The 25,102-nt window shown below is 34.8% G+C and overlaps 1 long non-coding RNA gene across 1 annotated transcript; it reads right to left on the reverse strand.

The window, feature by feature from the left end:
* Window positions 1–1,001: 1,001 nt before the first annotated feature.
* On the reverse strand, window positions 1,002–20,926 carry LOC148222820 (uncharacterized). The gene is made up of 5 exons (XR_015805262.1): window positions 20,362–20,926; window positions 14,746–14,901; window positions 5,621–5,720; window positions 4,282–4,420; window positions 1,002–2,567 (listed from the first exon to the last, which is right to left on the reverse strand). It is a non-coding gene; the product is annotated as an uncharacterized LOC148222820 (long non-coding RNA).
* Between the last annotated feature and the right edge of the window lie 4,176 nt (window positions 20,927–25,102).

Consider the following 25,102-nt stretch of genomic DNA (forward strand, 5'->3'; position numbering starts at 1 on the left):
CTCTTCAGCAAGGGGTTTTTGATTCTTTTTGTTTGCTTGCTTTTCCTAGTAGAATTCAAAATGCGTGTCAAATATTTTATTCGATATCATAAAACTAAATGGTTTATAATGTTGTTGTTTACAGTATTTTGTTAATTTTAATGCAAATAAAATATAAAATATTAGAACAGATCTGAAAGACATAAATTGGAGAAGAAAGATATAGTCTTGATGCTGTAAATTGTTATATATTAACTTCCTCTGCAAAGGACCAGTCCCAACAAAGGTTACTGGACTTGTAATACTTAGGCAGTTCTACACACAAAAGTCAGACTGAAGGAGTTTTGCAGATCAGGGAAAGGCATGGTTGGAATTGTGAGCTCATAGTAGAAACAGCTGAACATTTTTGCATCTGGAAACTGGTTGTAGTTATAAATGATATGACTTTGGGAAACTTTTGTTGTGGTTCTTTAATCTTATAGTTTTCAACTGAAACGTGTTTCATTAAAGGGGGGAATGCCTATTCAAGGGCTTCTTTTATAATTTGTGTTACTAGTTCAGATGGAGATCTGGTTTATGTGTATGATTTCAGCAATGAAGTTTATCGTATTTATTAAACCATATGTTTTTCTACAGTCTGCTTGGAATTTATGATGAGATTGTTTTGCTTTAAGATGACAACCACAGTGTGTTTCAAGTTAACTGATTTCCACTGAAAATTGTAGCCTCTAATGAAATGAAATTTTGAAATTTTCAGGCAATTACATTTTTCAGTTTTGGTGATGCAGTTCTGTTACAAGGATTAGTTTGGGAAATTTTTGTTGTTTTTTGGGTATTCTGTTTATTTATGTTGGGATTTTTATTATTTTATTTGTCTCTACAAATTGATATAATTCTTTGAAAGGCCTTATTATTGCCTTTTGTGGCAAATTCGTTATTTTGTGTAGGATCTAGAAATTGAGAGTTCTATATATGTAAGCATTCATTCCATTAAAAGAAATAGCAAAAATACACTCAGACAATTTAGAAACACTTGTCAAACACCCTTTATTTGCCTGAGTATTCTAAAACTGGAAACATGTCACATGGCTATTTTTGAAAAATACCAGCCTAACAAGACTAGAGCAGTAGTTCCTGAAAAGTAGGGGATGCCCATAAAATGCAGAACAAGAAAGATCATCCAGATGGGTAGAGCAGACTGGCTTCTCATTCACTTAATGGGACATCTGCTGAAGTCCTTGGATAAGTTGTTTGAACCACTAACTCACCACAGCAGGAATATCTGAATTCCATAAGACCTCAGTTTCAAATCTTGTTTGTGTAGTTACAGGTCTAAAACGTCCTCAGCTGAATCAGAGATATTCTCTGGCAGATCCTGCTGGGAGGTGTCTTAGGTGTAGCCTTTGGATCAATGCATGTAAACACACTCTGTCTCAGATTTGCATGGATTATATAGACTCTATTTTAAAGTATGGAGTAATCTGAGGATGCCTTTTTTGATAGGTTGTTCACCTCTCAAACAGTTGTGTTGTAAAAAATAGAAATTATTAACGATGCTTCAAATATTACATATTACAATGAAATTAAAAATAGCACAAGAAATGCAAATTTAAAACTACAAATTCCTTTAGCACTTACAGAATGAATGGCAAAAGCTACTGTATAAAATCTAGCCTGTCTCATTTCTTTTTATTTTCCCAAGACCATCATGTTTGTTAACAACTAAATATAGTATTTACTAAATAAATTATTTTCTCAGATATATCATTTTATTTATCATTGGCCATAGGACAGATGAATCTTATCAACAAGGAGGGAACAGAAAATATGTAAAGTCTACTGATGAGCACAATCTTTATTTTCCCCTTACAGGCTGCTCTCTCATGTCAACAGCCTATTCTAACAGCAGTTGCCTTAAAAAGAAGTACTTTACAATGCACAATTGTTTCCATCTTTGCAAACAGTATTGTTCAAAATCAGCACACTGGTTCTGTCTAGGAGGGAGTTGGATTCTCAGCAATGCTGTGCTTTGGGCTTGTGGCTACAGCAGTGCTGACAATGCCCTGATGTAAAGACATTTCAGCACCTTCCTTTTCCTCCCCAGCGAGTAGGCTGGGGGCAGGTGAGACATTGGAGGGAAGTGTCTGGGAGAGCTGACCCAAACTGACCAAAGGGATATCCTAAACCATATGACATTGTGCTCAGCAGTAAAAGCTCAGGGAAAGGAGGAATGTTTGTGGTGGCAGCATTTGTCTTCCTAAGCAACCATTACATATGTTTAGGCACAGCTTTCCAGAAAATGGCTAAATGTCTGCCAGCCTATTGGTAAATGCTTTCCCCTTCTTTCTTTGCTTATATGCACAGCTTTTGATATTAAGCTTTCATCATCCTGATCCACAAGTCTTCACACTTTCCTTCTATTTTGTCCCACTTCCATGGGAGAAGGGAGTGAGTGAGTAACCAGGTGGGCATTTTGCTTCCAGCCAAGGCTAACCCACAACAGTTAGGAAATCAGGCAGGCTGATCTGTGTCAGTGGTCAAATGATACAAGGCAGTTATCAAATAAATTTCTAGATTAATTGCAGACTCTGTGAAAAAAAAAAAAAGAAAATAAAAAGCTTAATATAAATTTTGGCGGAGGAGGTAAGAGATTAATAAACACTCTCCATGCTGAGAAGTCCAGTTCCCTTGCTTCTCTACAAAGTGATATAACTTATTAGGAACAAATAAAGACAGGTCATCTCAAATATTCAAAAGTCATTCTCTAAAAAAGAAGTAACAGTCTGAATAGTATACAGGCTTACAAACATGGATAAGTTCCAGTGTAAGAGCTTTAAAGAAACCACTAGAAGGGAAGTGGTAGGTTTTAGGAAATGTATTTTCTAGGTTACCTTCTTCCTTATGTTAGGTTGTATCACTTCTATTAAGATTAAATAGCTTTGCAATTCAGAAGATTCTCAATAATTTCAAAAAACTATTTACAAATTCTCAAAATTTATCCTGAATTGACCAGTGGAGTAATTCTGATCAATGTACATATGAATATAGTAGGTAAAAGGTCTGAATACTGGGAGCTTCCACATCTGAGCAAAAGCCAAAGGATAAAAGCCATTTCACCTACTGGCAGTGGAGTATGAGTTAACATGAACCAGTACTACAGGAGACAATTACCACTAAAGCTGTAAAAAAGTAAACAAGGTCCATATTCATCAAGTTTCAAACGAATGAGTCTTACATAAACAATTTTTTTCATTCCTATAACACTGTCCTAATGACTCAAGGTCTCAAGATCCCCATAACAACATCAAATCTTACTTTCCACACTGTATATCTACACTGCATTATTTCTCTGGTTTCTCAGACATACATTTTTGTCATATTACCTTGTAGTGTAAGATGCTGAAGGTTCTTTGGCCTATGACCAGAAACTGACATGATACAATTCAGAAGACTTTTAAGAGCCACATAAAATGCTTTGAAAATAATTTTGGAAGATGAAGGCATACCAAATCTGGTTATGATTATTTTCCCACTGTTATGTTATGTATCCATGGCAGGTATGTTACATAGAGAAGGCATAGATAGAAAATTAATTTTCATTGCTTTTTCTATGGAAAACATACTTAACTCAGTACCCAGAAAAATATTGATAAAATAGTAAAAGTGTGTTTTAAATAAATTCTGTCGCAAAAATGTACTTAAAAGATTTTAACCGATTATTTGTGCAGTTCATTTAACTGATGGGATATTATGAAATACACATGGATGTGCTGCTCTGAGCCCACTCAATTCTTTACAAACATTTAAAATTTTATTAGCTGATAGAGTAGGAGAGATTTTTTTTATTTTTGTTCCTGCTATTTTCATATGTTCAACATATGGTAAATCTCTCTGAAGCCCAGCTGACACTAGAAATCAATAAAGCCTACTTGCACTTATGTCCAAGCATCATTTGTGAATGGCTTTAACTGTATTTTTATTAATTCAAATGTTATGATAAGCTTCTGATCAATAAAAAACAAGTCATGAGATTTATAAATTCCATTTGTCCCAGGCTATTATTGGGTAGAGTTTTACAATATGTCATCCTCTTTCTTTCTTCCAGGGCTGGGTATTTTATTAAATTCTAAGTAATCAGTCTAACGCAAAAAGTAAGTTGGAAGTTTGTTTTTAACTGGTTTTGACCTTTTTTAAAAATTATTCCAGTGCAGTATGTCATATACAACAAGTTGTAATTATGCAACCCCAAGTGTGAATTGATTTAATGTATCAACCAGTTATCCAATTTAGAAATGGATTTACCTTTCTAAGGATGAAGTTGCATCAATGTAAAAGTGAGTATGAGCTTAACAGCATCCCACCTCCAGCAAGATTCAAATTTTATAAGATGCTTCCTCTGAGTTTGCCTCCTCTCTCTTGAATTCTGATATCCTAATACAAGCTTCAGCAGAAAATATAGTCATCAGATAATTATTTTCTAATTGCATGAAGTTACTTAAAGGTTAGAGATAAAAAAGTAAACATTCCTCATAAAGGGTATAAATATTTAGCTTGCATTTCAATGTACATTTGCAACTTGACCAGCACTGCTCACCAAACTCCTCTCTGCAACAATGACCTCTATGAAGTTAAACATGTTAGTTTACTGTATTTACTGTAACAAGACTATTCTATTCCAAATAAATGTCTAATGTTTTGTCAGGTCTGAAGATTTAGTGTCCATTTTATTATTTTCTCTTTATCTGTCTTTAAATCATCTTTGTAGCTATCAAGCCCAAGCATACTAAATTGCATCACAGTTATATTGTGAGCTTTATTTTGCCTTTATTAAAATCTGACTCCTTGTTCACTGGCTAAACTTATAATTCTCACCTTAGGGGCAAAATCTTTTGCCCCAGTACATAATCCTGATAAGGGAACAACTTGGATGCCTCTTATTTCAACAAATGGTTTTAACATTTCTTTGACTCCTCGCATACACATTCAGAATGAAGATGGTACCTAATGGCATTTTACAAGAAGTATCTCAAAATATCCTGTAACTCTACATTCCCTTCACCCACTTAAGCATGCCAGTACCCACTTGGCTCATTGAACAATATTCCAAGTAAGTTTGCTTGTTTTGGTTTTGATTTTGCTGAGTTTGCTAAAGCTGGAAAGATTATGTAACTGTTTCATATTTTTGTTCTATTTTAAAATTTCAAGATCAAAGGCCTAGGAACAGTTCAGTGATTCTACAGCCTCTTGGAAAGGATTTCATGGTGATTCAGAGTGATTAGGTTCCACCTCAGAACAAGATAATATGGCCAGCACTCTGCAGAATTGTTGGTAAGGTGGAATGTTACTTTAAAAAATTCATTTTCTAATATAACTTCTGTTAAAACAATGCTAGGTACTGTTAGTCAGTTAATTACCAAAGTGAGATTTTACTTCCTGTTTAATATTTTATAATCTTCACCAATCCTCTTAGGACATGCATTTAAAAAAAAATAAAGCTCACAACACTGTCACTTAGCCACTCTTGGGGAGTGTTCAGATCACTAATATAACAATAAATTGCATAAATCCAGAACATGAACATGATTAAAATGTCAAATTCAGTGGACTGATAAGCACTATTAAAGGAAGATAGACAACTTACATATTGTCATGCAACTCATGAATGTAGAAATGGCTGAGACTCCTTCATAACTCTTCCTCTCAATTTTGAGAATTTCACTGCACTGGATAGAATTTAATCACTGAAAAAGAAAAGATTCATATACAATGCTTTAAGTCTTGAGGTATCCTTCTATTCCATTTGACTTTAAAGTAATATAGGTTGGTGTTCTAAGAATTTCTAGGCCTTTTTTACTTGGAAGTTTCATCTTCTACTATGACTGTAATCAACAGAGCCTCGTACTTTACAGCAACACAGACATTTTATACAAAACAAAGGAATCTGCTCTGCATTTTTTACATGGAGGGCGTAGATGACAACAATGCAGAAAAATCTCTTCCTCACTGAATTTTGTTTTACCAGTTTTTAAAATAAAATTTTATGACCTATTACATCATGAGTTTATATGATATGAGTTTATCTCTAGACCAATATCAGTAAATGGGAAATGTGATATCTCCAGGTATCCTAAAAATGGGAAAATCCAGAAACCTCATTTTCTATGCAGCTGACAACAAAGGGCAAATGCAGAAACCATAAGAGGAAGCCAACACTTTCTATACAGCTCTGATGAGATCCCACCATTTCCCTTAGACTGACAGATGACAGCTCTCCTATCAAAAGGGCTTTTAGCAAATATTATAGCAAAATTAGCCTGTGCTTTATCTGAAGTACCACATCTGAAGCTGGTTCATGATAAATATTTCATGAGGGGTTTTTTTGGAGGTTTTTGACTGATTATGTTATTCATTTTTAAAAATAAAGCAGTGCATTCAGAAAAGGTACTGCAAGTCAAGCACCTTGGGTTCCACTCAGATTGGATTAATAAACCACATCTGACCTGAGGCAAGACATTTAGCCTGGTGTTGTCTCTAGCTGTTTGTAGACATGAACCTAAACATAGCCCAGAGTCTCCTCGGTGTTTTCCCCAGTGAGAATGGTGATTTAAAAGCATTATTTATTTATCTCTCTAAATAAATACTACCCACGAGCAAAGTCTGGCAGTTGGCAGAGCTGCTGCATTACCCTCATTCCTATGCCCTCTACAGAACATTTGACTTCTGCCTACACTTCGGTCAAAAATAGATAGAAAATGAAAATCTTTTAATCAGCAAACATCTCCATGCTACATTTCAAGATTAAGGCTTTGGTAATATTTTGTTAATTATTTGTTTTTGACTCTAGATTCAGTGACTTTTGCTTACAATTCAGAACTGTGTAAGATCAGAACTTTAATGAGAAGAAGAGCTAAATATGAAGAATGTTCATGAATCCTGCATCCAAAACAACTCAGAGAACAAAGGCTAAGAATTTGGGGTAAGTTTTAGAAAGCAGTAAAACATATAATATAGAGGCCATGTATGCATATAATCCACAGGGAAGCATTATCATAAGGACACAAATACCATTGATTTACATCTAGACTATATTCTGACAGTAGGTAAAGGGTATTTGAAACAGCATTCTGTTTGTAGGTGAGTACTTTGACCTAAAGGAATTTGTTCCTATATCACAAGTTTATATGCATTGCTAGCCTTTTATTGTTGAGAATATACTACTCTTCAATATTTTAATATAAATACAAATACAAAACAAAAAAAAGGGCTCAGAAATAGAAGACATGTAACTGCCAGAGAAAGACATTAATAGTAATATGTTGATGGGTTGAATCTTGTATTTAAAAAATTTCAAATTACAGTCAAATTATGACAATTAGACAATTGATGTGTTTTTCTAAAAACAACCTAATTTCAAATTAAACAGAAGCCTTTATTATCTGATATAAAATTATCACTTTGCCACATCTTTCCTTTCACAATCAAAGAAAACTCAAAAATAAATTCTTGAATTATTAGAAATCAAACCAAGTATTCCATATCTGGAATAATGTGTGATGAAAATTATATAGAACATAAAGTTTATTTTTGGAAACTAATATAGAACATAATAATATTGTTTGAAACCATCTCTTTACCTTCGTTTTAAAACTGAGTTGAACAAAGGATGTCACTGCAGGCCCTGCTTAAGATCATTCAGTCATTCTGTTCATATGCCTCAAAAACACAGAATTTAATTTTCTTTTATCTCTAACATGAGTAGCATGGTAAGATCACAAGCTGAGTAGATCCTGAAATGTTATTTTAGTAGGCTGTAGGAAGTTTATAAATTTAACATTGCTATGAAACATATACCAGTGTTCTGGTTTTTTTCAGGACTGCTCAACATACCACACAGTTGTGTTACAACTTTAGTAGATTGCTGATTCTGAAAAGTCTGTTTTTTGAAGTCATTTCTAGCCCCGAAGAAGTGACCTTTTGTCACTTTCAACTCATCAACTGCTCTCTCCGATGACATCCAAAATGATAGTTTGGCACTTTGAAAGCACTTAGCACAAATGTTGCCGTATGGTAAAGGCTTTGTCTTTGAATGCCATTATTCAGTTTTCTTTCCAGCCTTCTGAGCAGTTATGTTCAATAGAGTCTGATTCTAAATAAGTGCTGTACACGTGCAGGGCAGCATTTCCCTTCTGCTGCCAGTTCCTGCTATTTATCCCCTTTTGTGCTGATAAAGGTATTACATTTCTCAAATAGCTTATCTGTGATTTCCATTTAAGTGAAACATGCCAGTTCTCAGTTGTTTAGGAAGACATCCAGCCTTGAGCCTTCTCTGCCTTCCAGTCCAGCAGAAGAATCCCCTTCTCAGCAGCAAACTCTTTCACACACTACGTTCTAGTTTCCTAACAACTTTAGGGCAATGGAGCCAAAACCCTGAGCTTGCATGAATTACACAGCCTCTGTCTGGGGCAGTGGAGCTAATAATCTCAGCTGAGAGAGTAGTTTAAATTTTTGGTATCCATCTTTCTCAGACTAAAGTAATCTCTAAGAAGTAAATGCAAGTCATCATTCAAAGCATGCCCTCATGCAAAAATGTTAATTGTAGTCACTGGGAAAAATAAATTAAGTTAGTGAAGAAGGTGTAGAACAGTTCTGAAAATACTGGCCAATGTGAGAAGCAGAGAAGTCGAGGACAGCCAAGTGGTCAAACCTGTGAGCTCCAGTGATAATCTTCAGGGGACTTATCTGAACCAAGTGTCCCTCTGACAGTCCTTGAATAAATTAAAAAAGAAATACAACCCATATTTTTATGTTAGTCTGATTCTCCTTCAGATCATGACCAGACAATTTATCTGATACATGCCTGCAAATTAACAAAATTAAATTTAAAAAATAATAATTCTTTTTAGGAAATAATAGAGACCCTTTTAGCTCAGTACTAAAGAAAACAAAAGAGTTGCTAGATGGATAGCTTTCTTTAAGGCAATTTTGTACTGCTATTGAACATGTTATAAAATTCAGCAAAGTGGCTAACTGATACAAGAACTTACAAGAATTTTCTGTCAACTTGCATGAAGAGAAAAAGCATTTGACCACTTGGTATACATTTTCAGATTTCATAGAATGGATTATTCCAATCAAAATTACCATGGACATTAATGTCCTGTTTTCTCTTATATCACTTTTACAGTGACATAATTAAGTTCAGTGGAGTTATTTCTAATTTACAATATAACATGTGAGAAGGATCAGATCGTGAGACTTTAACAGATCTAACATCACAATATAAATAAGCAATCTCCACTGTGAATCAGAAACCTCTAAAACTGATAAGGAGCTTAGTACAGAATTATCATTATGTTGGGTGGGAGAGGTTTAGTACTTTAAAACAAAACAAAACAAACAAAAAAAATGGCAGCAACAAAACCCAGACATCAGCAGTATTGTACATATTTGTATTAAGTTTCTGGATTACTTCTCGGTATGCAATTTTAATATCCTTCTCTCTTTGACAAAGTCAGGTCTGCTTTCTCTTTTAGGCAGCTCACAAGATTCAAGTTATAGCTAATTGGTTTGATTATTTGTTCTGTAACCTCTAATTCCCCATGACCTTTTCCAAGCCCATTTTCAATTTAATGAGCCAAACTAGTAAAGTTTATACTAGACTTTTGATGAGACCTGTCAGAATGTCTTGACAAATTAAGTGTTCCTCATTCTTGGTTACTTTCAGACCAAGTGGAACTGTAGAGTTGTTATTTTTCTTTTAAGGTATACCATTCATCTGTAGAGAACCATTGATTTTCACTGAAAAAAAATACAACCAAACAAAAAATATTTATTTTTCTATACTAACCATACAGGCTGGTCTCTAAAGATTAAAATGGATATATATTTGTATGCATCCAACACTGTAACTTTGATCTTTTTCTTATTCCCTTCACTATCTGATTAAGGTACACTGACGAATACAAGAAGTATACCAGGGTGAATACTACAGCTGGGATAGAAACATCTTTACAGAGTACAAACATTCCTAATTTAAAAAAAAAAAAATAAAAATTAAGAAATCCTGAACTTTTCCCTTAAGATAAATTATCATTGTTTATCATGAGCATAATAGAGAACTGACAAAAGCAAGTTGTTTGGTGTTCTGTTTTAGACTTTATTATCAAAATCTTTATAAATGGCATGACTTTCCTTTTTAAGAAAACAAAAAATAAAGCCCCCTTGCCACACTATGGTCACTTTTGACAGTGGGATGCAGTGTTGACTTGTTTCAGGAAAGCTGTTTTCTCTTTGGCTTTGAAAAATGTATATTTGTACTTGTTTTTATAAAATTGGCTCTCTGAATACATCCCAACAGCTCCATTATCTAGCATAATGAATGGTTGGGATATGGAAAATAGGAGGAGGAGAAAAAGGGAGGAAAGGTGCTACAAGTAACTAGTTAACACCTTCTGGAAGGGACTGGGTACCTTACAACTGACTTTAGTTCATCTACAGCATTCTTCCTAGCACTTGCTTTGTCCATACCATAGCACAAAGACATTTCTGTGATGCCATGCTTTACCAACCACATGTGCTATCCAGCAAGTTTCAGAGGAGGCGTCTGCGTTTTGTTTCAGAAATTTGTTTTGTTTTTAATTCTTTTAAGATTCTTTCTCTTAAATTGGATTTTCTATTACTTTGGTTTAGAGCAACTTTATATTTAATTTACAGTGAATAAAGTTCAAACTAAAAAACTGAAGCTTAGTGCCTTGGTGAGCATGAGCCAGACTTGCCTATGCAAAGTTAATCCTACACATTGATTTTTTTAAATTATTCTATTTCTTGAGTGAGATATTGAGCTTGTATTTAACCTGCTTTATAGTAGTCGTGTATTGTGTGGTCAATTTAATTTTTCCCATATTAGAGCAACATTTTTCTCATTCTAAGAGATGCTGCTGCACATTATTAATCAAGATAAGGAAATATCAGTGTGTTTCTAGAGCAGTTACAGTAATGTTATAATTATAATTCGATACCTGATATTATACAATATCAAAGGACAGGAAGGTAGAAAAACTTCTTAAATGCTGACCACTGGCCCAATAAAAGGAAAGTGACAGAGATATTACCCTACACAGAAAGAAAGACAAGATCATTCCTGAGAAAGCAGGCAAGAGAAGATGAGAGCGTGCAGACTGGCAAGGATTAGCATTGGAAGAAATGTTAGTATTAAATGGCAGCTGTGACAAAAATCTTATTTTTTACATTCATACTCTTTTGTAGGGGAATTATTTAACAGTGAATCCTGAAAATAGTGGGAGGATTACAATTTTTAGGTGTTTACAGAAGCATGTGTGAAGGCAAATGATACAAAGCAAATTAGTACAGTGATAATTGTCAGTACACATCTCTATTCCTTGTACATGCTGCCTCAGGGAAGGAAAAAAGTGAAGGGAATATGCACAACCATCTTTTTTACTCTTGACATTATTCAGTCAGCATTAGACAGAGGTAATAAACTGACTATACAATGTACCAAGGGCTCATCTGGCTCACTGGTGAGGCTGCAAGCATAGTGCTTTTACCCTGAAGGGGCTGAAAATATTTGAAATCAACAACTTGATTTACCAGGATTGTGACAGCAGGTCTGTATCTTTTTAGTGCAGCATGTCAAACTGAAGAAAATAGGGAAAGCAACATGGGACAAATGTTTTGACCTCACAGTACCATGCTACAGTGATGAGATACTACAAGTCATTTTTTCCCTGTTAACGTTTGCCAGGAGCAATACCTTCTGCTGTACTTAGGACTGGTCTTGTTTATATACCTGTTCTGTTATACACTGGCAGAGAAAGTTGCTAATATTAAATGTTTCTAAATATCCCCTCCATTCCATTCAGAAATATATCAATCTCTTAGTCAATATAAATAGCTTTATTTTCAGATCAGAAAAAGGATATGTAAACTTACATACCTTATTTAAATAGTCAAAAAATATTTTGAAAAGACCGTGAGATATAATAATGGCCAAGGGAAAAATAAGTCCAGTGCATTGTTCACATATGAAAATCTCAACGGAGTTTCCTTAACAAAATTCAAAACATAAACCTCTGATAGTGCATATCTTCAAGGGTCAGATGTACTTTCATATTTTTTTTAAGAGATTCTTCTTGTATTGTTAGCAATGGTATAGGCCTGCTATACAGTGAAATATTAAGTTAGTTAAATAGTATATTTGAGCAACACAGAGGTTTCTTCCACTCCCAGCTCCTCACCCCCAAATTGGCCTCTTTTATTTCCATTCTTCAAGAAAAGTGGAAGCAAAATCCTACATAATGATCATAAAATAGTTTGAAGTGGAAGAGACCTTTAAAGTTCGAGTCCAACCCCCCTGCAATGAGCAGGGTTATCTTTGACCAGATCAGGTTGCTCAGGGCACTGTCCAGCCTGACTCAGAATGTTTCCAGGGATAGGGCATCCACCACCCCCCTGAGCAACCTGTTCCAGTGTTTCACTACCCTCCTCATAAGTAATTTATTTTATATATGTACCCCAAATCTACCTATCATATATCTATCATCTCTCTCTATATTCTACCTGTCATTTCTCAATCATATCTCTCTTCATCACAATTTTCTTTCAACAAACAAGTTCAAACAATCAAATAAACAATAAAAAATTCCAATATTCAATAAAGCATTAACGAAATCCAGGGAGTATGTGACAGGCTCCTTCAGGCTGTTGAAGCGAAAACATTCTGAACAGAATTAAAAATAATTTTATCAGTTCATACTGTAATTCTTTTGTTAATTTCTAGGCATATCAATAGATTCACCAATAAGAAAAGGGATTGTAAAAATCTCACTATGTGTCTAAAAGAATTTTACCTAGATCCATATACAAAGATATAGTATATATAATATTGACTATTAACTGCAAGTACACACAGTTCAAAAATAGCAAGACTAAGCCATCGAAAAACTTGAATGTATGTATGGCAGAGGAGTTTTAGTGTCACAATTGCACCATTGCATAAAGAATCTGGGGGGAAAAGAAGTATTTTAGGAATTTTCAGGCAGAATAGTGGTTTTCTTCTACATCCTGATTAAAAATGTTATTTTCGATATGCTTCTTATATCAGATGTTATTCTTTCGTGTAGCAAGAGCACCACAATTAATGTGCTATTAATGGAAGTGTGTGATATTTGCATCTCTTTGGGAGAATGGTATTGAAAGAAAAGCGTTCACAGAAGAACAGGACTGCTGAATATTAATAAAAATATGGTGATCAGTTTTCTAGATACATATATGGAGGTGATTCTACTGCTAATTTCAGTGTGAAATAATTTGTTAATCATGAGCAGACAGGCAAAAACAAGTACTACCAACCGAGTAGTACTGAGAGTCTGCAAGGGCAGGAATTTTTTCAATTTCTGGGTTTTTTTCTACCTAAATTAATCATAAGAACACTCAAGACATTATTTGTTGTTTTCTAACATTAAAGCTGTCATAGTTTGTCCCAGATCAGAAAACACACCAGTGGACCTTAGGCAAGGAGTCACATCATCAATACATCCAATGTTAAAATCCCACAAAATGAAAGTTCTTCACCTATATCATTGGGTGCTCTCTGTGGCAGCACTGCAGGATGTACTTCCTTTGGGAATGCAGATTTGAAGGCCAATGCCAGACAAACCTTTCTCAAATAAGAATAGAGAATTAAATTGTATTTGGAACTAATAATTGAACCTCTTCCACTACAGAACTTCAGCCAACCCTCTGACAGTGAAACAATGCACTTTCATAATTTTTCTAACACAGTGATATTTGTATGTCCTGATAGTGTGAAGTAAAACTTTTCTTTAAGAAAAGAGAACTATTTTTGCTATTTACCATGGCTTTAGGTTGACATATTTTATTTACATCTTGTTTCTCCCCATCTGAGGTTTCATACTGATGGTCCTTTGAGGAAGTTAAGTGCCCCAAAGCACTACCTCTTTCAGTGTTTTGTTGAATTTGAATTAAGCTTCCCTGTAGTAAGTTGCAAAATTGTTCAAAATTGACTCCAGGCATCCTAAGAACCCTAAAGCTTCTAAGGGACTTGTTTAAAGCTAAAAACTGAATATCTCCTAAAGGAAAACTTCATGTCAGATTTATATTATAATGTGTTATTGTGCTTTTTGTTCTAATTGGGTTTGAAGCCAAAATGCTGTTGTTTTGCAAATGCTCCTGTTATTATTATTGCCACATAGAAAACCAAACAATGAAACAGCATAACAAAAAAAAACCCACCAGAACAATAGAAATTCCTGCAAGTTTTCCATTCATTATTTATTTTATTTAATTATACAGTTTTATGTCACATAGGAGTAAGAATTTTTAATATTTATGTAGAAGCACAGTGACAGATTATTTTTTATACAAACGAAGTAAAATTACTTTGAGTGTCAAAGAGGAAAATATTTTTAGTTTTAAAAATTTAGTTTACCCTCAAGAATTAGATAAAGAATATGAAAAAGTAAATAATATCTGCCAATAAAGGATATGTGATCATCAGCAAAAGAACTATTACTATGTACTTTAGCAATATTAAAATACTCTTGTTTAATCCTGACAGTGAAAGCACCCAAATATGAGATGCCTAAATGCAGTGTTTCTTTAATCATAAATTAATAATCTGGGCTCTCAAGATGTTCCATCTTTCTAAGAGCCAGTTTGGCACCAGGACTGTGTGTACACATGGAAACAAAATGGAATGGGGAGCTTCAGTTGAACACTCCTTACCTACTACTGAGAAAGTTCTCCTCCACAGGGATGTTTCACATCAGATCCAGTTCCTCCATTCAGAAGTTATCTGAGATTTGGATATCCTCAACAAGTACTGGCACAGTGAGACTATGCCTTCCTTCATTACTGTGAGAGATACCATAACACTCAGGCCTTAAATACACAAACAAGCAGAAAATAACTGCACTCAAAATTCCACTCTAGTAACTATTCAGATTCTTGAAACAAACATTTAAATTGTAGTTTACTGAACAGATTAAAATTCAGTTCTCTCAACGTCTATACATTTCTTGCACTACAGGAAACAGATGGCCTTTGACATCAACCAACCTTTGGAAAGAAAAAGGAAAGGAGTTCAAACACAAGTCAAGTCAATGGGTATTTCAAGTTGCCTATTTACTTATAAATCCTTTACAAGTTTGTATCTCAACCCAGTCTACACAAGAAGAATTCCTACCTTAAACACACATGCATTTTAATTCTCGGTAAGAAAATAACAGAAAAAGGTTAAGTACCTTTTACACCATAGTTGTAATGTACTTGAACAGTATAGAAAAATCTGCATTATAGGAGACAAATTTTAGTGCAGCTGTCCATACCAGTTAGTTCACAGTACAGTTAAAGATTCCATGGGAGATGTAATTGAAAACATTTCTAATCTAGGTTGTATCTTACAGGAACACTTTTCAATGCCTTGTGTAGTGGCTAGCATACATCCTCAGGAGGCTTATTCCATAGGCTAGCAATATTTTCAGCCAGTTAAAATTGTTCAGGATGTTTTGATCTTCAGTTTTGGCATTAGATGGACTTCATTAGGTGCAGAAAACTTAAACTCTCAGATTTGTTCATATTGTGGTAACTATATACAGTATTGGGCAGCCTGTATGATGGGAAGGTTCCAGTATAAAAGGTCTACAAGCAAGAAAATATGCTTTATGTATTAATCAATTACCAATGGGTCATACAATTCATTGATAATTATATCTGTTATCAACTGATAACCTACATTAGAAACAGAAGATGGGTTTTAATTCATTTAAATGAATATGTATTCATAACAGAAACAAGGTTTTTTAAAAAATTGTATATACATGAGATAAAAATACCTTTATCTAATCTGGGAACTTCTGTAAAATACTTATTTCATTGAGTTACCACAAAACCTATCTTTCTTTTTCAACATACATGTCACTACAGTAAAAAAGGATTTTTTAGGGTGTTTCCTTTAATTAAAGTACAAAAGAACTTTACTCATTTAGAAGCTAAGCACAATAGGAAGAAGGAAGTTTACATGCTTGCAATTTCAAGCAAGGATCAAGACATTGTTCCTCAGCATGACTCATAACCAGGAATTCATAGCTGATTCCTGTTAGGTTGCATATCTGACTCATGTCCTCTCACAAGGTATGGTGCAGAAGATATTCCAAAAGTTGTAAGACAATAATTCTCAAATATACCAGGGAGACTTATAAAACTGAGCTATTTCAGTCTCCTGGAAATTACTAATGAGAATTGTTTCAGCCATTATTTGCAAATATCTATTCTCCAAGGCACGAGGCCATAATTACCAAGGTTTTAACAATGCAAATACTGAGTAGATACACTTCCCAAACATTATCGGCCTATTAATATTATGTTTCATGAAGAATAGACAAGCCACTACTACTGTCTCTAGGTATATAGAGGTATTTAACACATTTTAAATAACCCAAAAATCCCTTTGAATACCTAAAAAGGACCAGACTACTTTTTTTTCCTCAATTTTTAAAAATTGTTTGTTTTTCTTTCTTTTGTTTTTAAATTCTTCATTAGCACAAACACAAAAATTATTCTGGAAGGTAGAATAGAAATTAAACTCATGCATTAAGGAGATTAGAGAGGGTCTCCCTTTACAGATTGCCTGAAGAATTCTTCAGACATATGAAAGAGACAGCTCCATAGACATTTGCATCTCCTAAAGACTTCATCTACCTATTCTTCTCATACTTTCTTTTCTCTGTGTGCATGAGCCCATGTCCAGGACAGGTTTTCCTGGCATTTCTGTTAAATCCATGCTTAGGGACCCCTTCTTTCCTTTTCCACACCTCTGTCATTGCTACTTGTACCAAGTAAGCAGTTAAATCAAGTAGCCTTGGTCTCATGGGCTACCTGTCTGATACAAAAACTGTCAATGGAATTCAAAAAGAGAAATGAGATTGCAGTCCTACACAGTAATCAAGATTCCACTGTGACATATGCTGTGAACTCCTGGAGGTGAAAAGCACTCTTCCCCAAAGAGCACATATCCCTCCAGCACACATTGCACAAACACAGTGGAAGAAAAAGTCTCCAGCAATACAAGGGGGAGTGGAGACTGAGGCAAGCTAAGCCCTTGCATGGGTGTTTTGTCCTTAAAAAAAATCTGAATTAGGCTATCTAACCACACTTCACGGTCATCTGAAAAATCTTCCTTTCTCTTCCCTTCTCTATCAGTATTTGTTGGGACCTACCACAAGTGGCAGAACATGAAACAAAAAAGCAATGGTCACATGGAAACAAACAGATCCATGTCAGTGTAAAAAACTACTTTTCACTTTGCTGTACTCAGAGTTCTCTGGGAAATAGAGCAGTCATTCCTCGTAGTTTTAACCCCATATTTAACTCTTCCCCATGTACAGTCACTCCATAATGGTTCAGGTCTGTAAATTAACATCCAGTGCCCTTTCTTTGGTGTTAACGGCAGATTCACTTGATAAAGACTTGGGGAGTGTGTTCCAGACTGAGTGAAAATATTTTCTCCAGCAAGCAAGGACAAACACTTATTGAATACAGTTAAACAAAACTATCTTTTAGGAAAATTTGCCTACTTTCAACAAGATAATATAAGGTTTTCCTTTATTTTCATTACTAGAATATCATCTGATAATTTTATTTTTAATGAAAGTTAACCTTTGGCTCCCAACAGTCAATGATGAAACTTCAAATCAAGTCATACCAGAAAAGAAAGTATTTATAGTAATATTATAACTTTGCTTATTATATGACCAATGACTTCAACTCTTAAGGAAGCTTCCCAGCATGACCATTCATGAGACTGTCACTGCTGGGACTAAAGCCCCTTTACAGCAGTATCTTGACTCCCTGCACATGCACAGACACAGTCAGAGCAGCTTTCCCTTAGCAGAGTCTCAGATGTTTCTTTCCACAAACCCATTTACTCATGGCACAGTAACCCAAAGTTACACAGGACCCCCAACAAAGGAGCCCCTGGACTTTCATCCACCCCCTTAACCGACTTGTGTTTAAGTCTCACTGTTCCTGCCCAGTCTTTGGCTCCTGCTGTCTCTCCCAGTGCCTGTTCACTTGCTCAGGGCCCTTTGTGATCCCAAGGGTTTGCAGTTCATGGTCTCTTGTCTCTCTGGCTCCCACCCAGAGCTCAGTCTGTACCTTGAACTGTAACTTGCAAATCAAGCTATCTGCACCAGACGTGTTCTTCCACGTTAACCACATTTTGCAAACAGGATTTCTTTTTAAAAGATTCCCTAGAGAAAGAGTTTTTCCTGATCAGAGGACAATTTTTATCATCTCTCCCAGCATTCAGGTAAATAGGCATCTGGGCCACAAAGTTCTTTGTGCTTTGTCGTAGTTTGTATTGAGAGGTCAAACCAATTGATTAAAATGGCAACTAGCAGGTCCATATAATGTGGTTACAGGGTGGCCCAATGGTCTCCATGTGCACCTCATTAGATCTAATTGCATTGAAGTGAACTGTAATTCACTGTTAATCTAAAACAGCCAAGAGGATGGAGTTCTTCACACAAAGTGCAGTCAGGTAGGTAATTTCAAGCATGCTTTGTGTCCTTGCAAATTACAGCAGAGTTAAGAGAAAGCTTGCATATTACTGACAAAATGAAAAGGCCAGTAATTGGTAGATCAGGCTGGAGAGAAAAAGGCTTAATACTTAAGTGCAATGCAATTTTTGCTGGCAAAATTATCAGGGATGTGCATACATTAGACATCCATAGTTTTGCTAGAATACTATTCAAATTATTTCTTATTTGTTCAAGGTCTCATCCCACTCCCAAGTCTTCATACTCCCGAAAAAACCCAAATATTTCTACATAAAGAATATTCAGGAATAGAGTGAGTTTCTGCTTAAAACTCCCCTGTGTGTTGTACGATGGAAACTTTATTGCCAGCTATTTGTGAAGCCTTATGTTCCTGAAGATAGTTTCCCCTCTAGATTATGAGAAACAAAACAAAACCTAAACAAACAAACAAATCAAATAAGCAAGGAAAACAAATTGGAAGAGAAGTAAAAGCGTTTCAAGGTTAAATCCAAAATCTAGCCTTTGGGCAGCATAAATGTTTACTTCAGCTAACATCTGAATACTATTATAGGTTTCAGATTAGGCCTCTCATAACTTAATCTCTTCCTGTTTCTGACCTATTAAGTCTTACTTTGCATGGCCAACACAAGGAGAAAAATTTAAAAAGATAATGTAAAATAGTCAAATGCCATCACAAAAGCAATTTTATGTAAGACTGATAAGCTTAACCACCTAGAAATTTGAACCAGTCTAGTTGAATATGCATAACTCAATTCCTAAATGTATTACTCATTAAAACAGCATTTAATTTGACCACATTGTGAGTCATCAAATCATGGAGTGGGACTGTGCTGTGCTGGGTAGCATGAGGACAAAACTGTCACTTCCCAGGGACTGCAAAACAAACTAGACAGACCAGTGGGATGTAAGCAGAGACAGGTGCACAAGGAAACCAAGAAATGCAACGCAGAACACCCACAGCCTGACATTTCTTCTCATTTCTTTCATAGGCATTATAACAAGGGAGAGTTTTAAGGACTTGGATTTAATGAGGTCATCCTTTAAACATTTATGGCAACTTTAAAGTACAGGGTCAACACAGAAGAAAGAACAAAAGTGCTTGTTTGAACATCTAACAAGTGGGCAATGAAGGTATAATGGAAGGCAGAAGCTGACAATTCAACAGAAAGGGAAGACAGACTACACTGCATTCTTATATCATACAATAGAGACAGAGGCTTTGTTGCAGCATTCACCTGAACGTGATGAACTTGTCAAGGCCAGAAAAAAACTCTATTATCACAACTGAGACATAAGATGTTAGGAGCATGGACAAGAGTTTTAAATGATTCCCTATCAATCCAAACAATCATCTGAGAGATTTTATGCAAAAAGGAATTGCAAGAATAAGATGAAACTTAGCTAGGATGAGGTCTGATGTTATCATGATGAAACTGGGCCTCCATGAGAAGCAAGGTAGAAGAAAATAAAAGCTATGCAGGGAAAGCCTCAGGCAGGGGAAACATCTCTAATAAATTGTTCTGGTTTATTCATCTACAGCTGGATCAGTCAATTCCATTAATTTAGAGGTAATGCTAATGAGAAACAAAGATTATATTATGAAAAATTAGAAAATAGCCCAGAGGTGGCATCTTTGTTTAAATCCCTAGCACAGGAGATCAGAGATGGTAGCTGAAACAGAGTTTGTACACAAGATTACTGTGTTACATTACATGTGTTACATTAATAAATTACATTTATCAATTTAAAACTACATAATATAAGAGTTGGCTTGTATACTTACATGAAAACAGGAGGTGGAGATTACATTTTCCAGCTTTCCCATAGCTTGGAAGTTCATTCTAAAATCAGGGGAGCAAAAGATGATGTATGAAAAATATGTCCATGAGCCATCAACTACGCATGTTAACGACTACAATATCATGTAAAAACACAAGCTGTCAAGGACAATATGTAACATTGATGCATTTACTTGACAGACAGGTACATAATTAAGTTTATGAGAACCACTCAATCTCAAGCCATGGGAAAATATTTCCATTTACTATATGACAAAAATATTTTTTCGTTTTACTCAATTATTTATGATGAAGGAATTTATTGGTAAAAACTTCTTCATCCCTTGTGGTAGGATATTTCTTGAGAGAAATTAAGTAAAGCTCTGCATGAAGCATCATGGATTACAAATCAGTACTAAAAGCACCTGGTGATAAATTTCTCAGTTTCACTCAATTTTAAAACTCTAAAAATGAGTGTTAAATCCCAGACTTCATTTGCAGGATGCAATCTCCATTTGTGTTTCTTTGTTTGTGTAAGGTGACCCCTAAAAGAAATAATAAGTAAATAGAGTTAACTTCACTAATAGTGGAAGAAAAAAAATATAAGTGTTGCCAAAGCAATAAATACAATTGTCTGATAGAAGAAGGAGATCCCTTCCTGAAGCCCTCCTCAAATGCTTTCATCCACTGTGCTTCAACTGATCTTCACTGCTTTTTCACATAAGAGGAGGATCTCTACTCCCCTCATTTCATGCTTATGAGAGAAAAAGCATCCATATAAACTGAAAGGAGAATTCACCTTGAAGAGTGTCAGATGCTAATGGTGGGAAGTTTAAGTGGTAAGCATTGCTTTCTGAACCTACTGCTTCTTTAATTCCAATTAAAATGAGCGTCAATTGCATTACCTTAGGAACAACAGGGAGAAGAAATTTGATATACTGCTCTTATTGCATCATACTGTAGCTTCTTTATAATTTTCCCTGTTCTGATCCTTTAGGCACAGTACTTTGATCATTAAATGTCCCTGAGGACATTAAGTTGCAAAATAGCTAAATACAGTTACCCAGGTAGTCCCCACTAAGGATGTGCCTTGTATTAAGTGTTCTGATTACCTCTATTGTCATGATTTTGTTCCTTTGTTACCAATAAGCTAATTCACTAATTCACAGTAAGAATGCTTCATTAATAACTCCAATTACTTATAATCACAGGATCATATAATGAACATATGATTATGTTCATACAGGATTAGCTGCTTGAGTCAAAGTAGAACATTAAAGCACTAAAACACTGACAGTGTACAAAAATAATATTTTAACTCAACAGACTCATGGGCTCTGGGAAAATCAGAAACCACTTGCACAAACTGTGTTGCTTGTTGAGTCATACATGGCAGTGAATAAAACCTCTATTGCTTCATATTCCATTTAAGATAATCAAAAATTTTAACTCACATCACATTACTGTCCAGTCTTTTTTAAGGGTCTTTTTTGACTGCCTTTGAAGGCTGTCCCACCTATTTTTTAGAAGCTTTGTTTCTTCACTAGCATCTCTAATACTTCATTTTTGCTTTGAAGGCTTGATTTAATACAAGGAAAATCTACTTAATGGTTTGGATAGTAAAGTTTTGATCAGACCCTCAAATTTACATACATCCTATAGCTGAGTGCTCTGCGCTCATATGTGCAGAAGAGTAGTGCAACATATTACCAACACCTATATAAGAACGATACTAAAAGGATATGGAAAGTCCCTATATATTAATAGAAAATACCATAGTTTTCCAAATAAAAATAACTGCATGATCAGTTTGTGATTTACTTGCAACAGGCTGCTTTTTATAGTCCAAGGTAAATTCATAAATTCCTTCCTCTTTCTGGCTCAACTTCAGCTTAGTATCTTTTATTTCCTTTTTTTTTTCTTAATATTAAAGAAAAATTATCCCTGAAATGTCACTTGATTGAGTGTAATGGCCAGCTGTGACAATCTCAATGGAAGTATAAGAACTGCTGCTGAAGGTGCACTGAAGAGTGCCAAGCCTCATAGCAACTCAGCTCATCCTAAAAAGCACCAGTCTGGAGTGAAAACTGCAATTTAAAATTCTCCCAGAGAACCATTATTTGCAAACCATTGACACAAACAGCTCCAGTCTCCCCATCAGAGTGTACCTGGGGAGCTCTCCATCCACAGAGCTGCATGCTCTGTAACTTTACATACCAGAAGTCCTAAAGAAATTTTGGCTAAAGAGATGTTCTTACAAACGTAAAATGTTTTTTTCTTACTATCCCAAAAGATCATCAATATACTGAAATGCATACTCAGTTCATCTTGATTTAGGATATTTTCAGTACAGAAGACAAGCCTGCTTTTGAATAAATATAACAAAAAATATAGTAAGATAATCTGCTAAAGTTTCTAAGTAGCTTTAAAGAACAGCATAATATATTTATAAATGACTGGAATTAAGAGGGGCAAATGAATCTATAATTTTGAATCCCTGGAAACGTAATCCCTAAGGATCTTTATTTCAGTTAGAAATACTTGTGAAAAGGGATTTATGTGTAAACACTACAACATAAATATTACTGTACAATGGAATATGCTGCACAAATCTCCTCCATTTATACTCACTTTATATAGAACCTAAAAAATCCACAATCTATTAAAGACAGGTTGAATCTAATTTGATTAATTGAAGGAAACCAACATTAAACATGAGCATCTGATGCTTGTATGAACAATGATTCTAGAAAGCATTTGGAATACTGCATTTTCTTGCTTTGCTTACCCATTTTAAAAATAAAGCTGTGTCAGCCTCTCTAGATTATTTACAATCAAAACAAATTATAATAATTATTAATATATAATTGATTTAAAATTATAGAAAGATTCAGGATGCAGAAGTGGAAGATGTTTGATAGTTTGTGGACTAAAGCTACACTTTTCCCAATTTATATTTCGATATCTATCCTAAGCATCCTCATTGAGACATCAATTGCATCTTTAGATAAGTTTTCTGCGCTTTTCTGCTTTATTTCTAAAAAAAAGCTTCACAAAAAGAGCATTTCAGTTTTTATTTTTAACCTAATTTTTCTTTTCAAAAAAAGAGAATATGCTTGAATGGCAAAACACACTAGTTTTGCTCAGATTCTGCTACATTAGAAATTCAATATGGCCTTTTTTGATGTACCCCAGAGTTCAGCTCAGTTCTGTAAAAAGAGCAGGTAATATTCACACCGTATGGCCTGGAGATTTTGCATATTACTAAATACAGGTTAAAGAATTCACCCATCCTTTCTAATGTTCTAGTATTATTGTATCGACAAGTTTCTCCCTATATTTATCAAGATTTCTTTTTTTTTTTTTTTATTAGTCACACTTTATCTTCTGATGTTTTCCTAATAGATATACTGGCGAAAGAGGAACATAATATCATAGTCAGTGACACTCCAATCACTGCTCTTTCTAAAGAGAAATTGGCTCCTTTCCTCTACAATTAGAAAGTTTTCATGCCAGCAACCAAATTCCAAGCAAATCTGAGAATGAGCAGGAAAGGTGGAAATAAACCAGCCAGGATGGCAAATAACAAACAATGAGAGGAACATAAAACTCACAGAGAGCCAAAGCACTGCAGCCAAATCCGAGCAGCAGTGCATGTATGGCACTGCACACACTCTCTGTGGCAGCAGCAACTGCAGCACAACATCACCTGAGCTCCAGCTGTGAGCAAGCATTAACAGCTCGTTGCATCAATCCCATGGCAAAAGCGACACTGAGACGTGAAGTTGTTGCTAATTATCCACCAGCCATTAATATATCTCCTCCTACTGAATCCTATCTCCTATCTCCTAACATTCCATCTGTGATGCTTTTTTTTTTTCACTTTATTTCCAATTCAGCTACTGAAAATTTCATATATAGGATATGTTTCTTGGTTGAAGCAAATTGCGGCTCTGAGAAGGTTTCAATCCACAGAACCATGTTACAAAAAAATGCTCATTGCAGTCCTTAGCAAATACCTTCATCTAAAAACCATCAAAATATTTTGGATTATAGTGTGAAACTTTGCAGCTGTTTTCTCTCATCATTTTTGTGTGACAGAATAAGAAGAAACTTGTAAAATCAGCAAAAAAATCCCCCTTTTACTGGCCAAAACAATTTTTTTTGTACCACAGAAAGAAATAATTTCATATTATTATGTTTGATTTTTTCCTCTAAGGATGCAGTAAAAATATTTTTAATACACAAACATGAAATAAAGAATTTTTTTTATAATATATGTAAAAGACAATATTAAAAATGAGTAAGTTTATTGTAGCTTAAAGTCTTTGTTGGCACTTAATGGATTTTGCACAATATATTTAATATTTTTGCTGCACTGGGAAAACAGAATAAATATTAATCTTTTCCACCAATTAATTTGCTCAACAGTCAGCTTCTACTAAATGGGCTTTTGCATAGGCTTACAACACCATGGCTAATGAAATGGCACCCTTGGTAACCTATACAAAGAAAATACGTAAGTGACAATATAAGTTTTCTCTGAGATTTTATTTGGAGTGAAAATTAAAAATATCTGTGATACCCCATCTCCTTGGTATGGAGGGACTATAAAGGTTTCTCGTCTATAAGGCCAAAATGCACCTCAGGCCGAGTTAGTAACCAGCAGAACAATTAAATCAGTGCTCAGATGCAAATGAAAATAACTTAATTTCACTTTTCAGATCTCCAAACGTGCCACAGCTA

This window comes from Sturnus vulgaris, chromosome 9 (assembly GCF_052056855.1).
Source record: "Sturnus vulgaris isolate bStuVul1 chromosome 9, bStuVul1.hap1, whole genome shotgun sequence".
Taxonomy (NCBI): Eukaryota; Metazoa; Chordata; class Aves; order Passeriformes; family Sturnidae; genus Sturnus; species Sturnus vulgaris.